The sequence below is a fragment of the Lepidothrix coronata genome, unplaced genomic scaffold, assembly GCF_001604755.1.
Source record: "Lepidothrix coronata isolate B3197 unplaced genomic scaffold, Lepidothrix_coronata-1.0 Scaffold26, whole genome shotgun sequence".
NCBI classification, from domain to species: Eukaryota; Metazoa; Chordata; class Aves; order Passeriformes; family Pipridae; genus Lepidothrix; species Lepidothrix coronata.
In genome coordinates, this window is record NW_016690206.1 from 300,111 (window position 1) to 324,284 (window position 24,174).

The window sequence follows — 24,174 nt, forward strand, 5'->3', positions numbered from 1 at the left end:
GCTGATCTCTCTTTAGAAAAATCACATAGACTTAAACATGCAAAACTTGATGATTGCATTGATAACTTGCTCAAAAGCTCTAGATGTTTTTATGCTTTAAAAAAGTTATTGTGCAAACCAGGATCCAATCTTCAGAAACTCAAACATCTTTAATTTAGAAATTCAAATATAAAAAATTTAGTTAATTTTCACAGAATCACAGAATATGCCAAGTTGGAAGGGACCCACAAAGACCATTGAGTCCAGCTTATGGCCCTGCACAGGACTGTGCCCAAGAGTCACACCATGTGCCTGAGAGTATCATCCAGGAGCTTCTTGAACTCTGTCAGTCTTGGTGCTGTGACCACTTCCTTGGGGAGCCTTTTCCAGCACTCAACCACCCTGAGTGAAGAACCTTTTCCTAATATTTAACCTAAACCTCCCCTGACACAATTTTAGGCCATTCCCTCAAGTCTTGTCATTGGTCACCATAGAGAAGAAATCAGTACCTGCTCCTCCTCTTCCCCTCAAAAGGAAGTTGCAGAGTGCAGTGAAGTCTCCCCTCAGTCTCCTCTTCTCCAGGCTGAACAAAGTGACCTCAGCTGCTTCTCCTATGGCTTCCCCTTTAGGTCTTCAGCAACCTTGTGACCCTCCTTTGTATGCTTTCTAAGAGCTTAATGTCTTTCTTATATTGCAGGGCACACTGCTGACTTTTGTAATAAACTGTACTTAGCTAACAAGCTTACAGTTGCATGCTTAAAATAAAAATGAAGAATAGTAATAAAATTGGCTCTACAAAAGAATAGAACTACTTTTACATGGTTGTCAAAATGTTTTAAAGTGCTTAATTTTAAAAGAAAGAACCACTGGCAAAATTAAAATTCTTTTTCTCTTTCCTCCTACTCACTTTCATTCTTTTATTCCTTCTTTTAGTGGTGTCTTTAGACACCAATGCCTTGACTTTCTTAGGTGTTGTAAATCTCCAGTTACCTAAAAAGAAAATAAACAGAGAGGAGTAAACTCCCTTCTGTTTCATATTGTAGCAATGATGAAAGTGATTAGTGTGACTTGAAATAACACCTAAAATATGAAACCAACAGGAAGAAATGATCTAAGATGGGCAATGTTTCACAGATATGGTCACAATTTGTCTAAACAAATCAGTGACTCATATAATATCTCAAACTATGTAAATACTTTTGCTTGATTTAAATCATGTATTGAATGTGTAAGTAAACAACCAAAAAATTTTTATAACGTGGAATTTTAAAGGATGGATATTTAAATTTAACAAAATTGAGAACAAACTAATTTTTGTATTTTTGTATATTAATGTATCTTACTTTTGTAATACAGTAAGTTTTATTTTTTCCTGAGTTATCTGTCTTCATGCTTCCTGAAGAAAATCTTAGTCTTTTCTAGACAGTGCAAGTATTCGTTAAACTACTAGTACTTTTTTTTTTGTAAGACATCAATTTTTTTATTTTATAGATTGGTCTTTTATGACTTTACAAGCACAATATAATAAAATAAATTGACAGAAATAATTACTCTTTTTTTCTTGTTCTTTTTACACTATTCAGATTACATGACTATTCACTTTAGTGATTAATTATTTCACTCTTGATAAGTCTGAAGCATTGGAAGCTTTTTGCCTGACTAAAAGTTTCAAGAACAAATTGAACTGATTAGGAAAAGTTAACAGAACAGCTATACTTCATAGAGGAAAACTACAATACCCTGTTTACCTAAATACTGACCTCTATCCTTAAGGCAATTTAGCTCTTATACTGTCCTTTTCAAAAAGATGTGCCTTGAAAAGACTTGTCAGTTTATCAGGAGGCAAAACAAAAGGCAAAAATGTAGGATCTTGCAGTTTAGAAATTCTGAGATATTTCTAGACAAATAGTGTGAAGTATGATGAAAGTTTCCACTACTCTCTCTAGTCTCTTGAAGTGCTTTCTTAGTTTTTGACAGCAAGGACAGCAGAAACCTATACTGACCTTTGATATTTATGATATTTGATATTTATATAATTGTATTCTTTGCAAACTAATTATAAGTATGAAACATTTTGTTAGCTTCACTTAATTTGCGCTGTATTTATGCAGACTATTCCAATGTGTTCTAGGAGGGAAATAAACAGAAGAATAGTTTGTCTAATCAGTAGGATAGTGAAACGATGTGTTTAATCTCTATGTGCTTTTGGAAAACCTTTGTTCCTAAACCTCTACAAATTGAAAGTTGGCATGAAACCAGCATCACAAATATAAGGATCACTGGCGAGCACAACTGAAGGAGTCAGGAGAAACATGAGTCTGAGTTTGCACCAATTGCTAGTCACGTGTACTATATCCTGCTATGGATTGTTAAATCTGTTTTAGGGTTAAAAGACTGTCTAATACTTGAGACAAATTATTATAAAGGTTTTGAGAATTTTTATAGTATTGGCTCCTAACCCAAACCACCAGGGAGTTTTAGTATGGTGTTAAACTGCTAAGCAAAATTGTATTGGAACAATTTCAGAGGGAATGTGTTGACATAAGCTTGCTTTGTATATTTATATTCTGGATTATTTACAAATTCATTGATATATATATATTTAATGTTTTGAAATATATTTTTCTATGGATGTCTACTTCCATCCTCGACAAGAAGAAGGGAAGTATTCAGGTTCTTATGTTTAAGGAGATATTTCCACCTCTCAGGTTGATTACAGCCTAACTCCTTCTTTCATGCATGTAACAGGTCCCCACTGTCAAGGCAAAAGAAGTTTATCCCCTGTCTTCCCTATTAAACATTTTCTGTAGCTTATATTAAAAATAGCACTAATAGAGCCATGGTAACTGCAAGCTACATAGATAAACAAATACTGACAAAGTGAGTACATTGCTGAAAAGCTACTATAAAAACCAACTCATCTTCACAATGCTTCTCTGAAGTATACATCTTTATTCACAGAATAAATCCTCACCTGGCAGCAGTAATTAAGTGGTATTTCCAAATATGCTTTAGAAAAATATGCGTATTGACTACTTCCTGACATTAAGGGGAATCATGTTTAGTATTAATATGTATGTATTTTTTATATTTAGACATACTTGAGGCTCATGTATTCTTTCTCTCATTTCCCACTTTGCTCCTTCCTTCCAATCTCGAAGTGGTAACTTCTCAGTATGCATCATGGATAATAGATTTCTGCAAAGTGAAGAACCCTGTTGATCATTGGGAAACTTATATATTAATGTGTGCAATCTGGACACTATGTGGGAAGTTAAATCAGAAGACCTTTTTCAGCGACAAGAAATAAAGGATTGGAAAACGAACCAACCTGGGGAAACAACAGAGAACTGTGCTAAGCAATTACTAGCTATCTAACGTTGGGGATCTCTCATAGGACACAGATGAAATGATGGGCCTGTATTCCCTCAAGATAGGAATATTAAAATCCTGACCAAAATTAAAGAGGACTAGAGAATCTCTAGGTATGAAGGCACCAAATGCTTCAATAATAATTGTCCTAGGCCTTTGAGTTTTGGTTGAACAGCCTTACCTTCCTAGAGAGAGAAACGTGGGAATGGGAATTTTGTTGTAACCTCACTACTGGTTCCAGTTTTGGAATCCAGGTCTTCAGCATTTTGTGGCTAACATCTACTCTTTCTCTCTTTCCATCTCCCTTCTCCCAGTTCCCTGAAGCCTACTTCAGTGCTGTTAATTGCTGCTTATTCAGTCTTCTGTGACAGAGGTTGTTGTTCATCCTTCCAGTCCTAACTAGACAGGTAAAAGGTCTCTCAGTTCCATCTCTGTCTGTGCTGCCCCATTATATACTCTCATGTAATCAAGGAATTTGCATTTTGGCATTATGGGAAGAAGCAGTGTAGGCTATTTACCTTGGTTTACTTCAGCATGCTCTTAGGTTTTGAATGTGCTCTTCTTCCCATTTGCTGAATAATCCAATGTACTTTTTACTAAGAAAAGAAATGAGTAGTTCAACCCACCCTTTCGGCTGAATGCAGGTATACTTATATGCAGGAATAGATTCAGTGGATATTGTTGGTCTAAAAAAAAATCTCCCGCCCACAGTACATGGGCACTAGGAAAGGAATCTGCACGGATGACTCCTCCTAAGAGCCTCAGATACTGTAGGGTGAGTAACCATTCTGTATGCGTTGAAAGATCAGTAAGAGTGTATCTAGTATGAAATATTTTAAGTGTAGTTAAATAAAATATTTTGCCATCCTGTTAAGCAAATATGTTGTCATAGTTTTGTTATCTGAAATACTTAGTATATGCTGAAGAGTTCAGTCTTTGAAAAGTCTTTTCTGGTTTTATTTTTTTGCTGTGTAGGATAGAAATAATAAGCACTGGTAAGCAGGCATGAAAGAAAGGTCAGTAGTTTTATATCTGCAGTTCTATATTTGCACAGGTTGCTAGGCAATATGAGAAAATCATAGCTCTTAGCTGCAAGTGTGTTTTCAGACATCAATTATTGAAAAGAAATCAACAACTGCCCTTAGTAATATAGTTCAGTACAATTACTTTTCACTAATGTTACTAATCCTTGGCATTTATTAGGGGTGATTAATATCATATAGTCTGCATTTACTTTAGAATTGATGGGTCCCTCCCTTGAAGGATCAGCTTATATTTGTCTTACCATATCATGATAAACATTTTTTAATCCCTATTTGAACATAGGAAATTGATTCCTTTCCTACAATTTTACTTCAATAGGCATTGACTGTCATGATACATGTCGTGCGAGTTATCAGATTTAAAGAACATGATATCTTCTAGTTTTACAGCTGCTGTTGAAACAAAAAGCATGGTTCTGGCTGGCACTTGGGGGGCATAAGCCATCTAACATTTTTCTGATAAGGATTGAGGAAAGGCTATCTAAAGATTTACAGACTGTGATACCAATGTATCGGGCCTGAGCTTTAGAATGGGGATGTAGAAAGAAACTTCAAATGCAAAGGAGAGGGAAGAAGAGAAGACTGGAATCAAAGCAAAGGATGCTGCCTGCCCTGGGGCACTGTCTGAGGCTCTGCCTACGTAGATTTGGAAGCACAGTGACTCAGCAGGGCTCCTGGGTATATAATCGTGGTGGGGCAGAAGGTGAAAGAAATTTTTTTTCTGGCTCACAGTGTCACTTTGTATTATACATAATGGATGAACATGAAGAAGCACAAGATCTAAAGCACAAGTCTGTGCTTCACTTGAGTGTTTCTGATTCTGTTGTTGGTAATCAAGATCAATTCCTCTGAAAGCTCAAAAAATTGTACCAGTAAAGGAAGAGAAACTGGTTTTATGAATTACATGCTAATTTTCTGTTTCTATTTTACCTGAATAACTAGCTGCAGGAGGAGAAATTAAAGAATCAATTCAAGATTTTTGTTTCTGTGACATTATACAAAAATCCGAATGTTCTTTTTATCTGTTCAATACATTTAATTCAAAAACACACATGCAGATATATTCTGCTAATAACCTGGATTCTGCTCATTATAATTAAATGTCATCTGAGACAAACAGTCCCTTATGATTCCTCCCCGTTACAGCCTGGAGCTGTTCAGTTAATGCTCTGAATGTTTATCTCCCAATGGCTTGGGTTAAGTCAGTTTTAAGCAGAAAATCTCTGTCTGAATATGTGAAATGCTTCTGCAGCTACATAAAGTTAGAGTTTTCAAAGGCTTGAGATTATGTTAATATAATCTAGTAGGTGAACATGTCTTTTCCTAGCTAAGCTGATCACATCAGATTGTATAGTTCAGAAAATTTACACCAAGGAGCCTTTCAATGTAAATCATAGAAATCATGTAAATCATTTAGGTATTTGCATAAGTTATAACTGAAGTGTGAGTTTAGTTACTGAGGAAATGGAGGAAAAAGCAGAGGTAAATATTATAACATTTTCTACTAAATGCCAGAAACTACTTTTAGAGTGTAAAATTTTTAACAACATAATACAAAGGAATGCTCAATGAAACCTCAAGTCTAACATTAGCCTTTCTTAGAATAACGTCAGTGAAGAGAAACCTGACTGCTCTGGTTCTCAGCTCCCCAGAGACTAATACCTTGTTCAGACATTCTCAGTATAACTATATTCAATTCAGATATTGCATATTCAGATATTCTCAGTATAATCACATGCAAAATTACTGTCAGTAAATGTTTGACCCTTGCCGTGAGTTGACCTTGGCTGGATTCTAGGCACCCATGAAAATAGGTAAGAGCTGGGAGAGGTCACACAGGCAAGACAGACTCGACATGGGGATAATACTAAAATTTATTACTAACAGGATAAGAGCTAAAGAGTGAGAAATAAAACAATCTTAAACATGCTTTCCACCCACCCCTCCTTCCTCCCATGTTCTCCCTCCTCCCCCTACATCAATGCAGGGAGACAAGTCCACCCATAGGGCAACAGTCTTCCAAGTCTGCTGTCCTGTGGGTCACCCTTCCATGGGCTGCAGGGGGACAGTCTGCTCCACCATGATCTTCACCAAGGGCTGGGGGGGGGGAACCCAAAGCTCTGAATCCTTCCCCTGTTCCATGGGGTCCTTCCCACAGGAAACAGTCCCTGATGGATCTCTCCAATGTGGGTCCACCCCCCTAACCCCCCAGGGCCACAGGTCTTTCATATCTGCCGTCCCGAAGGTCATTCCTCCATAGGGTGCAGAGGGTCTCTGCAGCCCGGTGGTTTTTCATAGGATGCAGTCTTTAACAGATGAGTTGTGCCGATGCGAGTCCCCCACAGGGCCATGAGTCGAGTCCTACCTGGGAATAACCTGCTCCTGCGTGAGCTCCTCTCTCCACGGGCCACAGATCTTCTGAAGGACCCTGCTCCATCCTGGGCCTCCCACGGGTGGTAACAGCCTTCTCCCATGGATCCATCTGCTCCATCATGGGCTTCTCGCAGGGCAGACCTGGGGGCTGCGGGGCCACTCTGCCTCCCTGGCCTAGCCCGTGGCCCCCCTGCGCTTCTCAGCCCAGCCACCCCTGCCCACAGTGGGGAGGCGGTGGGTCTGCCCCAGCCCGGCCGGCTCGGCTCAGCCGGCAGGATCGGTTCCAGGACAAGCTGCTTGAGGAGGTTCAGGGCCGCTCTCTATGGCCCCAGCCTTGGCCCTGGCCCTGGCCTCTGTGGTGCTCCCATGTAATGCTCGTGGTGTGGGCCTGGGGGCTGTGTGGCCGCTCCCCCACGGGGCCGTATGCTGGTTCCGGCCGGGGCTGTGAGGCCACTTCTCTCTGGGCTAGGTGCTGTGCAGCCCGGGCTGGCCTGCCGCCGCCCCCCCACTGTGGCAGGGGAGGAGGCAGGGCCACCTGGGAGCTTCGGTCAGCTTTTCCCTGACTGGAATTTCTTCTGTGCAACAAGTTTTCTCTTAAATATGTTATCACAGAGGTGTTACTAAAACTTCTAATTGGCTCTCCTTCTTGGTCTGCACCAGGAAGTCTGCCTTGGAGCCATCCATTCTTGGCTCCAGGGGGCGAAAAACCACACAAACCCACGACAACCCTCTTAAATAGAGATCAGGTCACACAATTAAATAGAGTCATGGTCCACACAATTTTGTAAACCATTGAAAAAATTTTTCCCCTCTGATAAAAAGTAGAATTACACATCTGAAATAACTTCTATGCTGTTATATGGAAGTGTTTTAATTGTTTGCTACTCCCATTAAAAGATAGACTAATTCTGTTTTCATATGCATATATGCGCAACAGATAGACTAATTCTGTTTTCATGTGCAAGAGTGACCTGTACTCACAGTATCTATCTGAAGCAAGATGGATGCCTTATTCTTATCAATGACTGCAGAGGGCTTCAGAGGACAGGTTGGGTAAACAAGAAAAGGCCAGTAGCTGCTCCTATAGCAGCTGCTGTCCAACAAGGGGAAGTGCAAAGTCCTGCACCTGTGGAGGAACAGCCCTATGCACTAGTACTGGTGGGGGCTGACTGACAGAAAGGCAGCTTTGCAGAAAAGGATCTAGGTGTACTGGTAAACACCAGGTTGAATATGATCCAGAAGAAACATGGACATACTGGAAGTAGACTCCAGAGAAAGGCCACAAAGACAACAAAGGGACTGGAGTGTCTAACATATGAAGAAAGGCTGGGTACGCTGGGACTGTTCAGTGTGGAGAAGACTCAGGAGGGATCTTATTAATGTATATAAATATCTGAAGGGAGAGTGCAAAGAAGACAGAGCCAGGCTCTTTGCACTGATGCCCAGTAACAGAACAAGAGGCAATGGGCACAGTCTGAAAGTCCTGTCTGAACATCAAGAAACAAAGGTGCTTTCCCAGGGAGGTTGTAGAGTGAATCTCCTTGGAGATGTTCAAGAGCTCTAGATGTTCAAGATGTTCCTGGGCTCTAGGTGACCTTGCTTGAGCAGAGGGAGTTGGATAAGGTGACCTGCAGATGTACTTTCAAACTTCAACCATTCTGTGATTTTGCGAGTTATGATTCTATTCTGAAGGAGGTCAAACATTGACTTGGAAGTACAGATTTTACTGATAGGTGAGATGATTCAACAGTTTGTAGTATGCACTTATCTGACTGGTTATATTGGCACTGAAGAATTAACCCACATTTCTCTTCGGTTTAATAAATTTTGTCATCAACAATTTGAAAAACCATGCTCTTTTGGAGCTCTTTTGTGAGAATAGTGTTATGTATTTTAGTGAATTCTGTGACAATTCTTCACTGTGGTTTCTGACAATATAATTCTAGGAGGATTTTTCAAACATTAAAATAGTAAGAGTAGTGTATATAAACTAATTAGTAGGGAGAAACCAGTTGAATAGCTGAGGGTTCAGAGAAACAAGAAATATATTTCTACCTCTTGTTGCAGTCTAAATCACATTTCCAAAACTACTTTAACAAGCTTTAATATTTTTTATATATAACACAATATTGCTTGCTTGTGGACAGACATACAATATTCAGCATAAAGAAAATATTGTAAAGTCTTTACAGACTCACATTTTGATTGCTATATGAAACTTGTGCTTTTACTTCCTCATGCAGAGTAAGTTAAACAGATTTTTTCACTGTTTCTTTCCTGTAAGTGCATAAATAAAGTTACTGCAGATGTAAATCTGAAATGTGAAAAAAACCTAAAAAGTACAGCTGTCATTAATGATCAGGGAGAATCAGCTTCAAATTGGAGACACAATCTAGGACACAAAACACTAATATTTTCTGTCTGATACTTTTTCATTTGGAGTCACTAATTTATTTGCCAACTACATCTCTTCTCCTCCTAATTTTTTTCCACTACTACATTTCTTAATCTCTTAATGTAAAACAATTCAAACATAAAGGCTGTTTTTCATTACATTCTTTTGTATTAATAGTGGTTGATATTTTTTGATACCGCATTACTGGGTTACAGTGTATAGTGCAATTCATCTAATTATAATGTATTGATCTAATTATAGTGTATTAATCTAATATTTTATCCATATTTCCTATGTATTTATTTTATTTCAATAATTTTGAGGGAATACTGGTGCTGGTTGATAAGATAGAGGAGAAGAGATATTGTGTAATATTTTCCTTAATAGCACAAATTCTAATTCCTTCAGGCATTAACAGGATGAAGTTTTTAGGCTGATTTTTTTTATGTTGGTTGCCTGCTTCATGGCTGATGTGTTTTCACTTGGTTTGTAAGGAAACAAGACCTATTCAATCATGCTGCCATATTAGTCCCTACTTGTTTTGTCTCCAAGTGCCAGTTTCAAAGGCTTCAAGGATATCCAGTCATCACAGGCTATACAAAAATCATCAACTATATAAGAGAGAAAATGAAGTTACTGTCTCAGCTAAAGGGTAGCAGAGGAACTGACTATTAACTCTGTTAGTTGCTAGACAGAATGCACATAACTGTGGAGCAATCACAGCACTTTCTGTGCTTTCACAGGTCATTATGCTAAAAAGACAGGCAAAAGACTCAGCAGGTGCCTGGGATAAAGGATGCACCTCTTGCAACGTGGATAAAAATCCACCCCAATTTGGCTATTCTCATTCTAGTGCAATTTTCATGTGTACATGTAGAAGTTGCTCTGACCATAACTGCACATTTAACCCAGGACAAAAAGCCTATCCATTTACGAATCCATTAACTCCTTGTTGGCAAGAAAAGAATTGGTTTAGAAGATTCTGATCCTGCTTGTGATCCCTGTCAGGTGTGATGCCAAGGTCCTGAGTGCACTAATTGGCTTTGATTGCCCTAATGCCCTTACCTGCCCCCTGCCCTTTTCATGGGTGCATTTGAACTAAGACTGAGATCGCCAGACTTTGTATGAGCTTTCTTTGGATTCAGGCCTGCTTCACTGACTGGGTTTTCTAGATAGACTCCAAATCTATGTAGTGTAGCAGTTTTGTCTCCTCTCTGGGTCTTGAACCTGTTGTAAAGGTGGTTTTGTCTCTTGAATGAACTTTGGATCTGTTAGACCTTGCCTGGTCTCCAGCTCTGACTCCTCAGTGAACCTTTTATCTGCATGGTAGGTGACTTCTTTCCAGTCCTTTCTTTGTCCATGTCTTCTGCTATTCCTGTCTAGATTCTGCTGCATAGACCCTGGACCTGGCTGGTGCGTTACTTAGTCATGTCTAAGGTTGCAGATACACCTTGTTACTGTGATCTCATGTGGGTGTTGTGGGATAGTGTCCTATTTGTGAGTCCTAGCTGCAGAGGGTTGCCCTCAGCTTCTGGGTCACCCCATTTCTTTGAGTGATCCTGTCTTCATTGATCTCTGGTTCTTGGTATGAAAATGTGGTGACGCTTTCCTCCTTCAGTTTACTTACCACCAAGGCTGGAAATCTCCTGATATAAAATGACTTTGAAAAAAAGTCTACAGTCCAAGTTAAACATTAAGGAATACTATAATTAAGTTATTTGTGGAACCCTCATTTGCCAAACTCTGAGATTTCTATCTATGTCTCTTGCTATAACTTCTAGATTTTGCTCAGGGTGCAGTAAAGTGTAGTCAGCAAATCAACAGGCTTGTTTTGTTGTTGTTTACTGTATAGCTCAGACCTTATTCCAGTCACAGTATTTGAACATGGAGATACGTGAGGCTTAATTTTGAATGTGCGTTTCTGTGCTAATCTTTGTCGTACTGCATAAGGCACTGAACTAATTATATTAGATTTAATTTGAGTGTGGTTTTTTTACTAATTTTTTTTTCCTGCATAGTAACTGTCCAAATGTGCTTATCAGGCAGAGGTTAAGCTAATTTATTTTTCTTTTAGTGGAAAATAAGCTGCTTATGCCTACTGCACAGAAAAAAAACAGGTTCATGGACACTTTAGATACAGTTACTGACATGCTGCAAGCTGTTGCCTTGCCTCTTTGTATATGCCTTCACGGTGCTTCCAGAACATGAATTCATTAATTTCTAAAGCACTTGGCAATTTATCCCACTCCTTGCTTTTAAAATCTGTCTCCTGCTCACCTCAGATATAGGAGTCTGTATTTATAATTTCAACAAACTGAAATTCAGAGTCTCAGTGACTCTGAGTCACTGAGAATTCTGTAATTCTCAGGGAATTACAAACAGGCCTTTTGTTGACCACTTGTGAAAAATTTGGATTTGACTCATAACTAAAACCCCTGCTCCTGACCACTGAGGCAGAGCTAAAAACATTTTGCCCACAAACTCTTTTGTGCAGTTATCTTTTTTCCTTTACCTGATTCATGTTTCCAGCACTTGTAGCAAAGGAGCCAAGTCTCTTCTAGGAAGGTTTGTATATGCAATGCATATTTCTTAGTTTCTGAGGTAATTCAACACGTTTTTGATTCAGAAAAAGAATGGAAGTTTTTCCACAGGGACTTGGACCTCTACGGTTCTTCAGTAGATTTGCTTTCTAAGCAAAGCAATGTCAGCAGGTAAACATAATAACTTCTGTTAGGTCATCTACAGTTTTGTATGGTTTAAAATTATATGTAGTAAACAGAAAAGAAAATGTGATACAACACTATTGGCAGCTGTGCTAGGCGACAAAAAAGTTATATGTAACAAGGTTTTCTGCACTAATAATTTCCAGTGACTTGCATGCAGATTTTTCACTAATGGAAACACTTATGAAGTAGTTGTTGTTGCTGCATGGGCCTTAATTTACACCTACTTTGCAGGGGCAGTAAAAGTTTATTAAGGAATGTTTGTGACAGTTTGACATTTCTGACTAAAGATGCCTGACACTAATGAGACATGGATGGTTAGTGCCAACATAAATTAGAATAAATTTAAGAATGTACTTTTATCATAGATACTTTGGATGAGTTATGTCTATGCTTGAGCTTAGTTCATGCTATAGCCCCACTCCAATAAATGTGAGCTAATGAGGAAAGGGAAACTCCTACATTTGTGAGATGGGCATGAGAATACGGGACCAGAGTAACTAACAAGTTGCCATGCATGGTAAGTTCTTCATGCACCCATTCCATGAAATAAAGTTTCTCAAGAGAATTGTCTCAGTCTGTGAGACTGCCTCATTTTACAATCCCCTTGCAAAAAAGACAGCACTTAGATGTGCTGTTCCATTAGGAGAGCATCTTTGAACTTGGCACTAGCTACACATTGGGGCAGAAAAATCAAGGTCCCAGATGCTTCTTGCCACCTTATGCAGCACCTCTTGAGTCGATGGACAGAGGAGGGGGACTGTGGGAACAAAGTCTCTCCCACTCTAGGTAAAGATCAGTCTGTGTGACTTGGTGAGATGTAACCCAGAGTCCTGAGGGAATTGGCTGATGTAGTTGCCAAGCCACTCTCCATGATATTTAAAAAGTCATGGCAGTCAGGTGAAGTCTCAGGTGACTGGGACCTTAAAAACAGTAGAAAGGATAACCTTGGGAATTACCAACATGTCAGTCTGATCTCTGTGCCTGGGAAGATCATGTAACGGATCCTCCTAGAAGTTATGCTAAGGCACATGAAGAGCAGGGAGATGATTCGAAACATCCAGCACAGCTTCACCGAGGGCAAGTCCTGCCTGAACAACCTAGTGGCCTTCTATGATGGAGTGACTACATCAGTGGACATGGGAAAGGCTATGACTGTCATTTATCTGGACTTCTGTAAAGCCTTTGACACGATCCCACACAACCTCCGTCTTTTTAAATTGACGAGAGATTGATTTGATGGGTGGACTGTCAGGTGGATATGGAATTGGTTGGATGGTCACATCCAGAGAGTAGTGGCCAGTGGCTTAAAGTCCCAGTGATCATCAGTATCCCTCAGGAGTTTCTGTATTGGGACCAATGTTATTTAATATCTTCATTAAGGATACAGGCAAAGGAATGAAGTGAACCCTCAACAAATTTGCAGATGACACCAAGCTGAGTGGTGTGGTTGACACACCTGAAGACGGGATGCTGTGGGAGCTGTAAAAGCTCGAGAAGTGGGCACACGGGAATTTCATGAGGTTTAATAAGACCAAGCACAAGGTACTGCACCTGAGTTGGGGCTGCCCCCGGTATCAAAACAGACTGGGGGATGAACAGATCCAGAGAGACCCTAAAGAAGGACTTGGGGGTGCTGGTGGATAAGAGGCTGGACATGAGCCAGCAATGTGCACTCACAGCTCGGAGAACCGATTGTATCCTGGGCTGCATCCAAAGCAGCGTGGCCAGCAGGTCAAGGGAGTTGATTCTGCCCCTCTACTCTGCTCCAGTGAGACCCCATCTGGAGTGCTACATCCAGATCTGGGGGCCCCAACACAGGAAAGACATTGACCTGATAGAGTAAGTCCAGAGGAGGGACACTAAGATGATTAAAGGGATGGAGGACCTCTCCTAGGAGAAAAATCTAAGAGAATTGAGATTGTCTAGCCTTGAAAAGGGAAGTCTTAGGCGTGACCTCATAGTGGCCTTCCAGTACCTGAAGGGAGCCTACAAGAAAGATGGAGAGAATTTTTATGAGGTCATGTAATGACAGAACGAGACGAATGGCTTTTGAACTGAAAGGTAATAGGTTTGGATTAGAACGAAAAAATTCTTTAATGTGAGGTTGGTGAGGCAGCAAGAACAGGTTGCCCAGAGGAGTTGTGGATGCTCCATCCCTGTGAGTGTTCAAGACCAGCTTGGATGGGACTTTGAGCAATCTGGTTTAGTGAAAGTTGTTGTGACTACACGACCTTTAAAGTCCCTTCCAACCCAAGCCAAGTATGATTTTTACTTTTCTAATTTTATTTATAGTTGGAAAGAGAGGCAGTGTGCAGTGGTGAGTTTAGACGTGTGCACTTGCATGTCCCGCAGTTATGAAGAAAACTGTGCTAGTAGGTACAGCTTCTTAGCTTTTTGACTAATCTATGTATAAACCTATATTTTCTTTATCTGTCTGTGTTATTTATCGATGCTTGGGTGATTTGGAAAGGATCTTCAATGGTACATGGATGTATTTGTACTGATTAATCAATCTGGAGGAAACCAATTCTTTTTTTTTTTTGCAAGAAACTTTTTCCCATGTTGACTCAGTTGTAATTTAGTAGATGATTCAGGTGCTGTTCTTAACCCAAATAATATTTATTGCTCCATTCTGTAGTAATTAGTAAAGTCTCATTTCAGTAGTGTGTATATAACAAAAGAGAAGTATTGACCTGATGGTTTGTTCTTAATGTAGCATCTGGAATTCAAATTATACGTATAACCTAAATGGCAAAGAGCACAGTAAGTTCAAATTCTGACCTCATTCTGGTAGGTTACAGTGATTGTTGGGGGGGAAGTAAACATATAAATAAAAAACATTGCCCAGCTGCTTCTTATTTGCTCTAGGTCAGGTTACAGAATACATCCAGCATTACTTATTTATTGCATTATTTTTTTAGTTGTCTAGAGAAGTAAATTAGTATCTGTACTCCAAGTTTCTCTGCACACTAATCCATTATAGTTTGAGAAACTTAACAGAATGTTTGCCCAATGTGTAAATGTATGTGTGAGTTGCATGTATGTGATGAAAAAAGCAACTGTAGTATCAAACAATGATTAAAAAAATAAAATTGGTATTAGAGATATGTAATATTTTTAGCATGCTTAGGAAAAAAGTGAATTCTTCTTTAATGAATATTTATATTAGATCAGTTACATTGCAGAATCTCAGTTTCATGCAGCAAGATGCTGTAACAGTTAAGGGCACTACTTAGTATTAACACAAGCTTATCTCCCCTTCTTTTCTGTGACAAAACAAACATTTATAGGTTTAGAGAAATAAAGTAAATGACTATCCACAAGGCTGTACATCTGGACTAGATTTCTATTGCCTATAGTACCATTTCCTATCAACCAAATAGCTGACAGAAACTGTTCCCTCCTAATGTTCTTTTGTCAGTGAATTGCACTGGTCAACATTGTAAGAGTGAACACAGATTCAGAGAGAAGTGCGTGTGTGGGAAGGCCTGAATCAAACCTTTTATTTGCTGAAGAGGTGCTCATCCATTTGTAGGCATATTGACTTCTGAATTACATTCTTTAGATCAGTCCTGTAAGTGTCTATTAGTTGAAGAAGCAGAGACACTTCCATGGTAGCAACATCCCTCTGAAAGAGGCTAACAGCTGTTTCAAGCTGCAATTTGTGTATTTTGATGTAGGATGGTTAAACTACTCAACTGGAACTAATAGCAGCTTTCCTAAAATTATTAACCTGAATACAGAGGTGTTCCTAATGAAAGCAAGAAAAGCTGCTCGGCTAAAAATAAGTAAAAGCTGATCTTTCTCCAGTGCCAAAAGGAGATCACTGACTATACATGCTTTCTTGTAGTGAGATACTAGCACTTAACAGTCTTGTGCAAAATATACTATTGAAGAAGACAATTGGTAATGATTTTTTTTCTGGAGAATTCTTAAAAAAACCAACCAACCAAGCAAAAAATAAACAAAACCCAAAACCTACCCCTACAAACTCTTTCCCTGAAAAGCCCTGACATGTTGCCACACTTCATCCTTTGGTTGTCTTTCAGCCAACTAAAAGTGCCTGAATTTCATTCTTGCGTGTTAGAGGACCTTTTTGCCTTCTGCAGTTTTAACAGCAGAAGTAGGTCAGGGAGCAGGTACTCTGACTGTGTAGAATTTAATGGTACCCTAGACAACTTACAGTTCAAATCTACAAGAACCTATCTACAAATGTGATGACTTGAAAATGTTTCCTAGCATGCTCAGTTTCATAACTCAGCAAAACAAAACCTCAGCAAGCATTTTTCTGTCTCTAATTGTTGTCAGAAGATGTTTTTTCTTCAATTTATCTCAATTTCTTGATTCAGATAAGTGTATTTAAGACAAATTTTTCCCTTTTAGGGTTGTGATTTGTCCTTTTGATGCATTTAGTTCAGAAAATTTTCTTAGTAAATTTGAAACTATATAAATTCCTTTTTTAATGTTTTTTACAAGATGAATTTAGTGTTTGGCCAGTATAGAAATTTGTAATTTTTAGGAGACTAAAAGCCTTTTGTTAATTCATAACTTCTGGTTCACTCAACATTTTAAACAATGGCATAATTTTTGATAATGACTATTGGTCAGTCAAGTACGTTCCATTCCAATTTTGAAATAAGAAATTATGAAATTGATTACCAAGGCAATTATATTGGAATGAATTTAGCTAGAGGTAATTACAGCATGAGATTGGCTATCCAGGCAGTTATTAACTTAATACATGAACTTTTGGGAAAATTCTACATTTCTTTTCAGGATCTAGAAATGAATTTTCTTTACTCTGTGTGTGCCCTGTCTGCGATGTACATTATTGTTCATTAATCTTTATGCAAAGAATCAATTATTGTATCATCTTTGAACACTGTTTCTTTTCAAAATATGTGTTATATTCCTTTCAGTCTTTGACATTAATATGCTTCCAACTGTTCATTTGCAAAAGGTTACTAGTTGGTTGCAATCAAAAAAAGGAGGTTTAGTTGTGGCATGAAAAGACATGTTATAGCAAAAGCTTGTAAGAGCTAAATAGAACCAGCTTTTCTGTTTGTTTTCATTCCAACCTTTAAACAGCCTGAGTGGGGTGTGTTACAGCAGTAATGATACATAGCTTTGAAGCTGTGTGTTGATGACACCTAGTTTTAGGTGATCTCTAGAGTGAAATTGTAAACATTATTCCAGGAAAGAATCTGCTTTGGTTTTGGCATGTGTGCTCCTGAACACACACACCCTGGCACTCTGTAAAAGAACAGTTGATATATGTCCATCTGTTTTGTTGAATATAAAACCTAAGTAAAACTGGTTATATTTATGATTCCATGAATCTCTGGAGATAAGCTACGTCATATGAAATTAAAATATTCTAATTGTTAAAAAAAACCCAAGGGATTTAGTAATAAACATTTATATATTTTAAAATTTAAAGTTAATTTTGTTCAGTAGGAATCAGACACTGAGATATGACATAGTGAGCAGCTCAGACAGTGACCCCTAAAGGTTAGGCAGTACTCACCAAACCTGCCTAGTTAGAAAAGTATGGACTATGGTTAATCAAGAAGTCTATTACATTCACCTACTCTGCATGTGATTTTTAGAAATTTGAAGTCTTGCTGAAAGAAGATGTAATTTGGGAAAGCTTGCACATTTTAGAGAGAAACTGTGTGGCATTAGTATTTTGACTGCAGTAATTGAAGTTTGATTGGACATCTGATTTATATATAATTCTGTTCCAAGCCTGTTGAAAGACCTCTTCCTTTCTTTTTCTGGTTGGTTTTTTGTTTGTTTGTTTGTTTGTTTGTTTTCTTTTTTTTTTTCCCCTCTCCTGAGACTTTCTGGTGTCAGAGGCACTTTGTGATAAATGTTAGGGTCCATCATACAGCTCTATGGAACACCGTGAACACATAGGTTAATAATGTGTGTCTCCACTTGAAAAATGGCTTCCCTGGGCAGATTTATCCTGTGCTAGCTGCTAGAATTTTTGTTAGTGAAAAACCCTGAACTATTATGCAGTATTATTGCCAGAGGTTTGGAAAAAGACTTTGTTGTGAAGTGGTAAGTGGCTTAAAAAGTCTATATAGTATAAACAAGAATTGTGTCTGTCTAGACATGTGGAAATTACTAACACTAGAGATGAAAAATACAATATATATGAAGGTCAGGTAAATTGGTTTATTGTCAGAATTTATAATTCCTCTTTTGAGCAGAGAAACATTATTCAGTCAAAAGTATCTGCAACTTTTTTCAACTTAATAAATGATTTCTTAAGAGTCTTAAATACTACATGGTCATGCTGTAATGATGTGGCTAAATGCTATCTGGAGTAGCAGATAGAATTCTGGTAGTATTGCTAAAAGAGGAGTTTGATATAGCGAGATAAATGAGATATCACGGTTGATTAAGTAAATTAATTAAATTTATTGAGGTAAAATAGTCCTGCTTATGTGTTTAACAAAATGGTGAGTATGTGAAATCTGGCAGAAATTAAGAATTGATTTCTATTTATCACTATTGTTCTTAACCAAGCCTTCAGAAAGAAATGTTATTCAGACTACATTTATTTGTTGACTTCCATTTCAAATTGTACTGTTAATGTCTATGAAAACTTATTAAAGCTACCATTAAGCATCATGTAACATTTACTAAAAATTCATGAGCAATTTATGCATCTGACTGATTTTTGAAAGGAGATGTCATCTATCTATCAGAAAAGATGATGTGAACTTCATAATTCCCTTGGTATGCAGGAATGTAAAGAATTTCACACATATAAATCTATCAATCCACAGAAAGCATAAAGAAAATTCTTTATATATGAAAAAAACCCCAAACCTTCATGGGAATTGTGTGTCCTTTGTTGAGGTTGATATTATTTGAGGGAACAAGGGGGTGGGAACAAGCTGGCAAACTTGCTTTTTGCTGAAATTTTTCACATTGGCACAACTGATCCAGAAGGTCTATTAAGTAAGCCGCAGGCCGGGAATGTTTCTTGGTAATTTGACCATCTTTCTCCCTTGAAGACAGTCTACCAGACTGCTTTTGGCTTCTAGGCCCTTTGCCAGGTAGTCTTTCTGTGAACCAAGATAAGCCACATGATAAATATTTAGGTTTATTTGTAATAAGGAATTTTGGAATATGAAAATTACTGGCAAACTACTATTTTGCTATTTGTCCTGTTCTAAATTCAGTTGCTTCCTAAATATTCTTAAATTAGATGTGGTGGAGATGCAATACTAACTTCTATAATAAACTTGGTTGCTTGTATCAATGATTGTAGTAGTTTTTTTAAGAAAAATATATGTATCTACTTCTGTTTGCTAACGTGCTGCAGGACGTAAAATTCTTGGAACAGAAAGGTTACTTGATATTTTTCTCATGTATCTTGTGGCAAAGATTACATAGGATGAAAATGCTTTCTTGACATATAAAGAAAGCTGTAGACCATTTGCTTTCACTGGTATATTTTTCTTTGCTAAGCAGCATTTCTAGACTAACATCTTTTCCTTTTCTAAAAAGAGCTGAGAAGTTTCCACATGTTTAATTTTAAAAAAAAATTATTGGAACTTAATTATAGGTCACACAAATAGTGATTTTAACTTACTATTTTATTTTATTTTGAATTCTTTTTGGATGCTTACCAGGAAAGCTGGGCACTGTAGCTGGCAAGTTAAGGAATGTTTCTTCTCCCCTTAAGAACTTGCACATCAAAATGGAACAAGTCATGGCTAGTAAGGGGTCATAAATGGAAACAAGAGGAGAGGGGTATATTGACAATATCATGTGATTATTCAGTAAGGTATACCCATATCTGAGTGGGGTTTATTTTACTTACTTTCATAGTTTGAGGTTTTGAGGACTTAGAGAGCATGAACTTTATATGAACTATGGTTTTCTTGAGTGCCCAAAGGCTGAGCTGCAAGGCTCTCAAGCTGCACGTAATTGAAAAGACAACATATATTGGTGTGTCAGGAGACATCACTTACATCTTTTTATGCTGCATTTATGTCTTATAGAAACTTACCAACAGATATTCCCTCAGGTCTAGAATAGCCATTATGAATGGGCTCTGATAAACAACTGAACAAATACAAATTTCTGACTTTTTAAAAAATTATTTTCTGCCCTGGAAATCAAATTTTGCTAAAGTCATTGGAAAACTACAACACTGGTTTACTGTGGTTGATAGAGCGCATTTGCAAGAACTAGTCCTTGACTTTGTGTTCAATACTTGAGGTGTGGGGTGGGGATTGAAGAAGATGGCTCTTCTTTTCTTTAACCATGCTGTAATTAACATAGCTACATGAATGGAGAAGAACATGTTTGCCTTTCTGAGAACTCTGACCTGTGAAACATTTCAACGTTTTCTAACAGATAGTGCCTAACAGGAGTCACAAAACTGCAGAGCTGCACTTCTAGGGTCCAAAGGTGAAGTAGTAATTTCTGCCTCCTTGTTTTCTTGAACAGTATAGATCTTGAGCACTTTGTGGGTTTTAAATTTACGCAGATGTGAAGTAAGTTCTTCAGCAATTTTCAGAAGTGTTTTAAGACAGCACAGGCTTATGAATGGTCAGAAAGTTGAAGGATTAACAGACTGTAAGAGGATCTATCTCTTTTACTAAGGCTGATGAATTTGGAATACCAAGAGTCTTTCACAAGACTGATTGAAACATTTTTAAAGGCAGAAGATAAGTGATATTGAGGCTGTTTTTTTTACTGATAGTTCCTCAACAAAATACTTAAAAGTATAAAAAAATATGACAAACTTCATCGGCAACAGAACAAAGGGATGAACTCACAAGCTTCATCGGCAACAGAACAAAGGGATGAACTCTGTTTTTCTTGGGGAGATACACTTCAGTTTCTCACCAGGATCTGTGTAATTCAGTGCTTTGTCCTTTCATCTCTCAGAAAGTACATTCCAAGAAATGGCAAACCAGTATCTTTTTGGTGATTCCCCTTTTCTGGACATTCATTAAAAAATAAAAAAAAAAAAAGTGGTAACCAAGAATGATTCAGGAAAATAATTTGAAGTACAGAGGTGTTGCAACTTCATGGATGAAAATCCTCTAACAATTACTTGAAGCTTTACTTCCTATTGAGGCAGCACACACTGTCCTGGTACCTTGGTGATACTTGTGGTGAGCCATCTGGAGTTCATTCACAGGAACTAGAATAATTGTGAAGAAAGAACACTAAAGAAATATCTGCCACTAGATGATTTGTGAGCAGCAGATGATACCATAAAAGTATTACCTCTCTGCCTTGCCTGGAACTTTCATTTCTGGATTGAGCAATAACCAAAAAGAAGCGACTTCAGAAAGGATATCTGATGGATGTTTTCAAAATTACATCAGCAGCTTACCTAACAATGACTTCTTTCTCAATGACATATGCTCTCTAACTTTTTCAAATAAAGCACTAAAGCCCTAAAACTTCGGTTGATTTATCTCCTCATATTTTTTTTGTAGGTGTGCAGAAGTATTTAGTAATCCCCATGCAATTAACTTGCCTCCTTACTATTTCATTACTTATTTGTTTTGCTAAACTATGGTATGTGCAATACAGAGTGTGTTCAACCTTTCCAAACTCTGAGAAATTCCACAGTTGAATAGTGGGGAATGTTTTTTTTAATCCTTGTCAAAAACAGTGGTTTAGAAATAGCGTCATCATCTCTATCCATTTCATGCACAACTGCAGGAGCTGGTTGTCAGCAGGAAACAGAAGCAAACCTTAACAATTGTTAGTTGCCTTACCTCATAAGCACTGCAGCCAGCCAGATCTTGGGGTGTTACTGAGGTCTATACGTAAAGCAAAAATAATAAGAAAAATAGAACTTTTTTTGAGTAGGTTGTAGCTAACACTACAAACCCATTTAACTGTGTAAATAATGATCTGCTTGATAAGTAATTTCTGTTCTTTTTGGTTTTAAGTAGTAAATAAATGATACACTTCACACATGACAGTTTTTTTAATTAATGCTCTCTAGTACAAAATTTGCTTACTAAATTCTTGAGAAAGTAATACTTGAATTCAGAATGTTTTCAAAAGAGCGGTGGAGCAAACCTCAAAAGACAGTCTATTTATGAGCCTGAAACAGCAACATTTCCAGGTAAAATAAACTCAAAATTGTGATTAAACATATGAAGTGCCAGATGCTTTTCTAAAGCTGTAGAAATAGGATCCACACTATGTATTTTCCAGAATGTCTAGAATTATCTGGTGATTTATTCCACTTATAGCTTGGCAATGAAACTTAACACTGATAGGCTTTATTATTATACTGGGATGTTATTATAGTCACAGGGGATGCAATGACCCTAAATTTAGGAAAGTTTTGAAGGTTAATGGAAAATCAGTTCCAACTTTAATATAGGTTTATTGGGTGTCAGTCGTGCCAACATAAATGGTAGGGGGAGTAGGAAGTAAAGAAAGTACTCTAATCAACTGACTGAGTAACACTTCATGAGGTGTCATAAACAATGGAAAAGAAATAATAGAAAAGGTGATCAAAATTTTTTTGAGGGCAGTAGTCAGTAGACATGAAGTTGCTTGCAGAATTTAAATTATCCCTCCTGGGATTTAGTTTATGTGATTTTCTTTGCAGCTTATGGGATTTGTTAGTGTATAATACGTCTCAGGTGAACTACAGGACTGTAACAGAAGTTCGATGGTGCTTAATAGTACAAAAGACAAGGACATGAACTTAAAAACTAATTCTGGAAATTCTGCTGTCTGGAGTTCACACCCTGAAGTTGAAGCAGACAAACCTGAGTGTGGTAGGTGAACCCAGAGTAAAAATGTGATGCAGCCACAGGAGGGCCAAAGAAATTCAAGTATCAGATAGAATAGAGGTGCTGTTGTCAATATCACATTAAAGTCATGAAACCTTGTTTGCAGTGTGGCCATCTAAGCTTAATTAGTACAGTGATGGCTGTGAGCAGAAATTGGGAGACTGGAGTTACTGGGATGAGTTACTGCATGGAAATGCATTGTAAGGTGTGTTTGTAGATAGCACAAATCTATTCTGCCAACTTCACTTAAAGCAAAGTTATCCTTCCCTTGAAAGCAAAGTGGCACAGATGGCTAGAAGAGGTTCAAAAGCTGTGTAGATATGTAGCTCTTAATCTCACTATTTGACATGATTTGTTGCAATCCATGCAGAATAAGAAACTTTGGAAAAGCCACTAAACTATGTAGCATTACATAGGAAAGGTGGATGAGCTAGATGTATTTGTTACTTCTACAAAATAGATGGGTAGTTGAGTGTTCTTAAGGTCATTATGTTGCTGTTATTACTAGAGCATCTTTGGGGTTATATGGCAACTACAGGTTTCTCCTGTTGTCAAATTATCACCTGCAGAGGACTTGCTTTCTGCTTCCTATGTCATATAAATATTTACAAAATACCAAAACCTAAATGAAGCATCCTTCATCCGAATGCTACTTGTCACCTAATGTACCAGTTGAAGAATTAGTAAAGAGGCATTAATTAGAGCATTTATATATCATATGTGCATTTGCATTTGTGACTGGTTTTCTTCTGGCAGGATTAAATGAGAGAGAAATTCTGAGTGGAGAGAAAAAGTTCTGACTTTTTCTCCTTGACAGCAGGGAGAAGCATGCCTTACACAGAAATAGATTATTGTAATACTACTATGATTCAACAATTACATCTTGAATGGTATGTTAACAGTCATGACATGACGAAGAACATTATGTTGGAAGGAAGAACTTCCCTTGGTCAAAGAGGATTGGGTCAGAGAACACCTAAACAAACTTGACATCCACAAGTCCATGGGCCCTGACAGGATGTATCCACGAGTGCTGAGAGAGTTGGCAGACACCTTAGCCAAGCCATTCACAATCATCTTTGAAAGGTCATAGAGATCAGGAGAGATGCCTGAGGACTTGAAGATACAAATGTCACCCTGGCATTCAAAAAGGGTAAGAAGGAGGACTCAGGAAACTATCACCCAGTCAGCCTCCCCTCAGTCACTGTAAAGGTGATGGAGCATCTCATTCTGAAGGCCACCTCTGCCCACATGGAAGACAAGAAGGTGGGCAGGAGTAGTCAACATGTCTTCACTAAGGGTAAATCATGCTTAACCAGCCCTCTATGATAAAACAACTATCTGAATGGATGAAGGCAGAGCAGTGGATATTGTCTTCCACAAGTCCAGCAAGGCTTTCAATGCTGTCCCTCACAGCATCATCATAGGCAAACTCAAAAAATGTGAGTTAGATGAGTGGTCAGTGAGGTGGATTGAGAACTGGC